Here is a 7,432-nt window from a genome sequence, read left to right as displayed (position 1 = left end):
TAGTTACAGGAGGCCCTTATTAACTATGTATGAACTTTTTCCGATACAAATCGGAAATCAAGTTATTTCAATTCAAAACCTCCCTGCCCAAAAGCAGTTAATAGATGCTAACGGAAAAGTATGATTTACAGGGGCAACACACTACTAATTTGAAGTGGAGAACATATATTTTAAATTAAACGATTTAAAATAATAAAAACTTTTTACAGTATTGAATAAGCTATAAGCAGAGACGAAAAGTTAACTCTGCTAATATTACTTGTGTTTCAGGGAGTGATTGTGAATGAGCATTCATTAAGACTTCAAAAATACTTTTTTTTTTTTTGTATTTTGTCCTGACTATTATACAAAGATATTTCATTCTACATTTCTAACTATACACGAACTTCACGTTATTTCAATTCAAAAATTTCCCCTGAAAAGAGTTAGATGACGGGCACGACTCTATTGTTGAAGGAAAAGTATGATTTACGGGGGCAAGCCACTACTAATTTGAGGTGGAATGCATATATTTTAAATTAAATAAATTAAAAATTGCTCGGGCTGCAATTATATACTTAGATTACAACAGAAAGAAAGTTGATTTTCTAAAACAGTTTAAATTTCGTTGGGTTCGTTCAGATTCGTTCAACGTTTATTTTAATTGGTGTTTTTGTCCACAAGTAATATTGTATTCGTTAAGTCTACTGTCCATAATAAGGATTAGTTTCCAAGTTACAATTAGTATATTTTCACCGAATATATCAATATTAGTAAAACTTGAAAGATTTATCATTCTTCGTGCAATAGATTTTCTATACTGAAATTAAGTCATTACGCCATTTCATAAAATTATAATTTGCAAAGCCAAACTGTTTTTGAATTTTTGTATTTCCTCTAAGAACGAGTGAAAAAAAATTCCATAAAATACCTAAAATGAAAATAAAAATATCACATAGACTGAACCTTATTATTATTATTATTATTTATTACTCTGTAAATATTGAAATGTGTCTTTTTTCCGAGAGTTTGATGAACGAGAAAATCAGTTATAAGTATCTCTATTTGAAAAAATCTGTATTTTGTGATAAAATACTTTGTTACAACACAGATTGAACGGTATATATACTGCGTACCATAATAAGATACTGTATTACAGAATGATATGTATCTGATTGTATTTATTATACTTTATAATCCACGTCACTAAATATCTATTTATGACTCATAATTATTATTGATTATCCTAAAAAAGGGCACTGCTAAAACTTTGAAGGAAAAAAAACCGTTTAAAAATGCATAATTCTTAAATATATTTGGCAAATTATTAGGTCAAATCTTCTTAATTACATAAAATTACAAAAAGAAAAACGAATAGAATACAGTATTTGCAAAATGATTTATTTATTCGAACATTTGTTAAAAATTAAACACCGAACATAAACGAAAGTTAATACGTTATTCGTTACATACGAAAACATTGATATTATATTAATTTTATATGACTTAAAAAACACTTTTTTTAAAACTCTTTCCGCCACGTGGGCACTAAAAAAGACCTCTTTTAGAAAGTCCATTGTGTGTTCGGTCAGGCCCACAATGATGAGGGACGGGGCCCGACATATCCGGACGGACCATCCCCGAAAAATTCCCGACATCGCTTGGCAAGAATTAATAGATAAATGCACGAACGAAGTGTGAAAGAAAAGTTATGGCTGGAGGTATCCGAGGGTTCTCACGAGAAGAATCTATCGTTGATCAAATTATCAACCTAATCAATATAGCAAGTCTAGAAGATGTAAATGAGCAAGATATCGATTACAGTAGTTTCCCTTCCTGCGATGATTTTCTATAATATTTAATTAAAAGATGACTGTTATTCGTTTTAAGCTTTATAAATTTAAAAGAGGAAAGTATACAGTACTTTGTTTTGCATATAATGTTTGTATGTTGTCAATTTTTTCTATTTGAAACAATAGGAGATTGATTCATATTACTTTAATTTAAAAATGGCTGTCATTAGATGATTTTGTTGTATTTGTAATCGGATGTAATTCCCCATATAATTATGCTATATTGAATTTTCGGTTCTATACAGGTGTGATATAGCCTAGTCGTATTATCGTATTTATATTCAGAAAGTCCTGTATTTTCCTAATTATGCCATTTACTGTGTGTTAAAATGACCTCGTTTAATATAAAACTAACAAACTTTCTATTTTAAAAATGTATTATATTTTAATAATTCAGAACTAGGATGAATTGAAGTCCACGATCATGATTAAAACAAAGGAATTAACACCACTTAGACAAAATTTAAAGCGATTTATACCAAAGTTAGATACTTAATTCTCCTAATTTTAAATACTTTTGTATACTCTGAATACTTCAAATTCGACTATTGGAAACTCACCGTATCGTTACTATCTAAACTAATGAATACAATACTACTACAACTAATAATAATGGTAGAAAGAAAGCCACTAATGTGCCAGGTCGTAATAAAACGCACGTTAGGGCCACAAAATTTACTTCAAATATATACCGAACCTCAATAAACAAAAAATTCTCGCCCTGCGCGAAATTTAATATTACGGGACACAAGAAAGCCTTCTCCGCCTTTCTTCGGCATCTTCTTTTTTTCATCTTTTCACCCGAGCGGGCCTTAAAGATGAGGGACACAGAAAGCCCGTATCTTTATAGGTCCGCGGGAGTAAAGAGGCCGACGAGAGAAGGAGAGTGCACCGAGTGTCCCGCATGTTTAAGGCCCGCTCGGGTGAAAAAGAAGACGCCGAGGAAAGGCGAAGAAGGATCTTTGTGTCCCTCATCTTTAAGGCCCGCTCGGTTAAAGACAGAAGACGCCGAGGCGGAGAAGGCTTTCTGTGTCCCTCATCTTTAAGGCCCACTCGGGTAAAAACAGAAGACGCCGAGGAAAGGCGGATTCTCCGCCTTTCCTTCATCCGAACGGGCCTTAATCATGCGGGACACTCGGAGGACTGTCCATCTCTCGTCGGCCTCTTTATTGGAGCGAGCCTTAACGAAACGTGACACAGAGAATTCTCTTTGCCCCGTCAGCATCTCCTGTCTTCACCCAAGCAAGCCTTAATGATTCAGGACACAGAGAGCCTTCTCCGCCTTTCGTCGGCGTCTCCTGTCTTTACAATGGTTTATCTACAACAGAAAAAACGAACAATACATTGTAACAATTCGTTACGTATTGTTAGAATATATTTTTAACAACATGTGTGATGTATTACGATCACATCATGATTTTACGTCACGTATTACGTAAATATATTAATCGGTTTGAAAGGATTATTTTGTGGCGCCCGTCGGCTACGGGCCGATTCTGACGATAGAGGGCGCAAAAAAAAGAAAAACGCGAACTTTGAACTGGTCACCCACTTTCCGACCAACAACGACTAGAAACGGATGGGAGAACAAGCGGTCAGCAAAAAGCAACTTTAACCTTCGATCGATGTCGGGCTGTAAATATATTGTGTTGTACATAACTGTATATATTCATAAATAAAGAAAGAGATATTAAATTCCGACTGGATTTATTCTCTTCAACATCGAGCGAAATACGAACTCCAAAACTGGTGACCCGAACAAAGAAGACACGTGCCTCACAAGGATAATCCATCTCCATCGTTCAACCACAAGATCAGAAAAACGAAACTTAACTATTTCCTGTAATTTAAGAAGGTCAGTAACAATTTTATATCTCTATTTTCGAAAATTTCGTCAACTGATATAATGGAGTCAGCCGGCGTTCCGCAAATCTCTCGAGTGGCAGTCAAGCCACCTCCATTTTGGAAGAACAAACCCACTCTCTGGTTTGCCCGACTCGAAGCCCAGTTCGCCATCGCTAACGTTTCCGCCGACATAACCAAATTTTACTACGTTATTTCAACAATAGAATCGGTACACGACCTGGTAACTAAGCCACCTGAAAACAATAAAAAAAAAAAGGCTGATCGACATATACTCGGAAAGCCAAACGTCCAAATTGCGAACACTATTACAAGGACTTGAATTGGGCGACCAGCGCCCGTCACACTTACTAAGATGCGTGACCTCGGCAATGGTTATTTCAGTGAAGACTTATTAAAATCGCTGTGGCTTCGACGACTACCAGGAAATATCCAAGCTATTCTGGCAGCCTCGAATGAAACTCTGTCACAACTCGCCACAATGGCTGACAAAATACACGAACTGACCGTTATAAACCACACGCCAATCAGCCAACAGGAACAATTCTCTATTAGCAATCCAATCGAGAAACAAATACAGGAATTAACATTGCAAGTGAATGAACTCGCTACCCTGGTATGAGCACCAAGATACCAACATCGCCCAAGATACAACTTCTGAAATTGCCAGGACTCGCATGGACGAAGTCCATCCCGTGAGCGACGCCGTTACAAAGAACCAGAAGATGGCTTATGCTTTTACCACACTAACTTTGGTGCAAATGCAAAAAAATGCACCCCACCTTGTTCATTCCAAAAATCAGGAAACTAGACAGGCAGCTCCCTGTGGCCACAGAGAGCAAATGCCAAGTCAATAGAATCTTTATGGCCGACCCTTCATCCGAACTTCACTTTCTGGTCGACACAGGAGCAGACGCATCAATCATACCAAAAAAATTCGCAGCTCAACCTGTCCATCCAGGAAAACTCACCCTTTATGCAGCAAATGGCATTCAAATTTCAACATACGGAACCAGACTACTCACAATAAATTTAAATCTTTGTCGAACCTTTAGCTGGCCCTTTATCATCGCTGATGTTGCTCAACCCATCCTGGGCGTAGATTTTTTGAAACATTTCAACCTACTCGTCAACGTAAAACATAACTGCTTGATTGATGCCACAACTAAACTTACATCCAAAGGGATGACAACGAAGAAGCTACCAGCCTCTACCAGCATCACAGTCGTGTCTGGCGACTCACCATACCACAAACTTTTGGCCCAGTTCCCTAATAACACTAATCCATCACGATTGGACAAACCAAAACAAAAGGCTCAGGTTTACCACCACATAGAAACGCAGGGTCCACCTGTGTTTAGCAAACCACGTCGTCTACCTCCAGACACTCTTCTCGCCGCTCGCAAAGAGTTTGAGTTCATGATGGCACAGGGAATCATTCAGCCATCAAAGAGTGCATGGGCCAGTCCCTTACACATGGTAAGAAAACCAAATGGAGACTGGCGGCCATGCGGGGACTATCGCCATTTAAACGCAATTACTCACCCTGATAGATACCCTGTGCTACACATACAAGACTGTATGCAATTATTACATGGGAAGACAATATTTTCCACCCTAGATCTAGCAAGAGCCTACCATCAAATACCAGTCAATCCAGCGGACGTACCTAAGACTGCCATAACTACGCCGTTCGGATTATACGAGTATCTATTCATGCCGTTTGGACTGCGAAATGCTGGACAGACCTTTCAACGATTTATCCACCAAGTGCTACGTGGACTTACTTCTGTGTCCCATATTTTGATGACGTCCTGGTTGAATCTGTAGACAAGGACGAACATCTACAACACCTCCGTCAAGTTTTCACACGACTTCAAGAACACGGACTTACCCTGAACCCATCGAAATGCGTCCTTGGTCAGACCTCCGTACTTTTCCTCGGATGCCTAATCACTCCCGCTGGCATACAACCTTCACCTGAGAAAGTTCAAACCATCAAAAATTTTCCACGGCCACGAATAATTGCCGAACTACAACGTTTCGTGGCAATGTTAAATTTTTACCATCGCTTTCTCCCAAATGCTGCAGCTATCCAAGCACCTATGTACGATATTTTGAAAGGTAGCAGAAAAAACGACAAACGCACTATCTGGTGGACCGGTGGCTGACACTCTCTCTCGAATCAACAACATCCAGCTACCTTCTTCCTTAGACTTCACCGCAATAGCACAGGAACAAAACAACGATGTAGAGCTTAAAAAACTACAGTCTACCCAACAATCTTCCTTACAGCTACAACCTCTCACTCTCAATCCCAAACTACAAATCATGTGCGATACGTCAAATAATAGGATACGACCATATATTCCGGTTAACTTTCGCCGTGAAGTCTTCAATTCCGTTCACAATCTCTCCCACCCAGGCACTCGTGCAACCCGGAAACTAAATCAGGAACGCTTTGTATGGCCAGCCATGCTCAAGGATACCACTCAATGGTGCAGAACATGCATAACTTGTCAGCGGAATAAAATCAACCGCCACATTCGAAGCCCACTGCAACAGTTTGACCTACCCGATTCGACCACGTACACATGGACATCGTGGGACCACTTCCACCATCAGAAGGATTCGTGTACCTCCTTACATGTGTCGACCGATTCACACGCTGGCCGGAGGACACACCAATCCCGGACATAACGACAGAAACGGTAGCGAAAACATTCATATCAACATGGGTAGCTCGATTCGGAGTTCCTTCCATTATAACAACTGACCAGGGGCGACAGTTTCAGTCCCAACTCTTCATGTCACTCACTGCACTCCTTGGAATCAAACGAATCCGCACAACCCCCTATCACCCATCAACAAATGGGCTGGTAGAGCGTTTTCACCGCACACTCAAACAAGCCCTACGATGCAGTGACAACAACCGCTGGACAGAAAGTCTCCCTACAGTTCTGCTCGGGCTCCGTTCCACGTTTAAACCCGACGTCGGGAACACTTGCTCGGAAATGGTATATGGAACCACTACGTTTACCTGCCGACTTCGTACAACCGACAGATAATAACTCCCTTGAGCCACCCATCTTTCTTCAGCGCCTCCGCAATATCATGAACAATTTTTCTCCAGTCCATACGTCCGCACATGATAAAATTATCACCTTTCTACATCCCTCAATAATGGAATGCTCCCACGTATTCGTTAGAAACGATTCTGTGAAAAAACCCCTACAAGCTCCCTCCCTACAATGGCCCTTATCAAGTCCTTACACGATCCAATAAACATTTCACCGTACTAATAAAAGGCAGAGAAGCTGTCATCAGCATAGATCGACTCAAACCAGCATTCATCGATACAACTGCAAACGATACATCCACTCCACCGGTCAATAACACAAGCAATCCTGTCACACCGACGCAAGCACCAACCACCACGACCCGGTCAGGACGTCACGTCCGATTCAACCCCCGGTACCTCTGATCACTATATCGTTGTCACTAGGGGGAGCACTGTGGCGCCCGTCGGCTACGGGCCGATTCTGACGATAGAGGGCGCAAGAAAAGAAAAAACGCGAACTTTGAACTGGTCACCCACTTTCTGACCAACAACTTTTTAAAGATAATGCTTTTTTCTAATAAATAAAATTATAAAAATGAAATTTACAGTTGTCCAGCGCGCAAACTTATTTATATATACTGTATATAAAAACAAACGGTTGAAATATATTCTTTAT

General features: G+C 39.8%; 1 pseudogene; it reads left to right on the top strand.

Annotated features, from left to right (window-relative positions):
* Positions 1–4,115: 4,115 nt before the first annotated feature.
* Positions 4,116–5,947, top strand: LOC111627670 (annotated as a pseudogene).
* Positions 5,948–7,432: the final 1,485 nt, after the last annotated feature.

The sequence above is a fragment of the Centruroides sculpturatus genome, unplaced genomic scaffold, assembly GCF_000671375.1.
Source record: "Centruroides sculpturatus isolate CEXI.00-Female unplaced genomic scaffold, Cexi_2.0 scaffold255, whole genome shotgun sequence".
NCBI classification, from domain to species: Eukaryota; Metazoa; Arthropoda; class Arachnida; order Scorpiones; family Buthidae; genus Centruroides; species Centruroides sculpturatus.
Note: the sequence above shows the minus strand (reverse complement) of the source record. Positions and strands in the feature narration are given on the sequence as shown.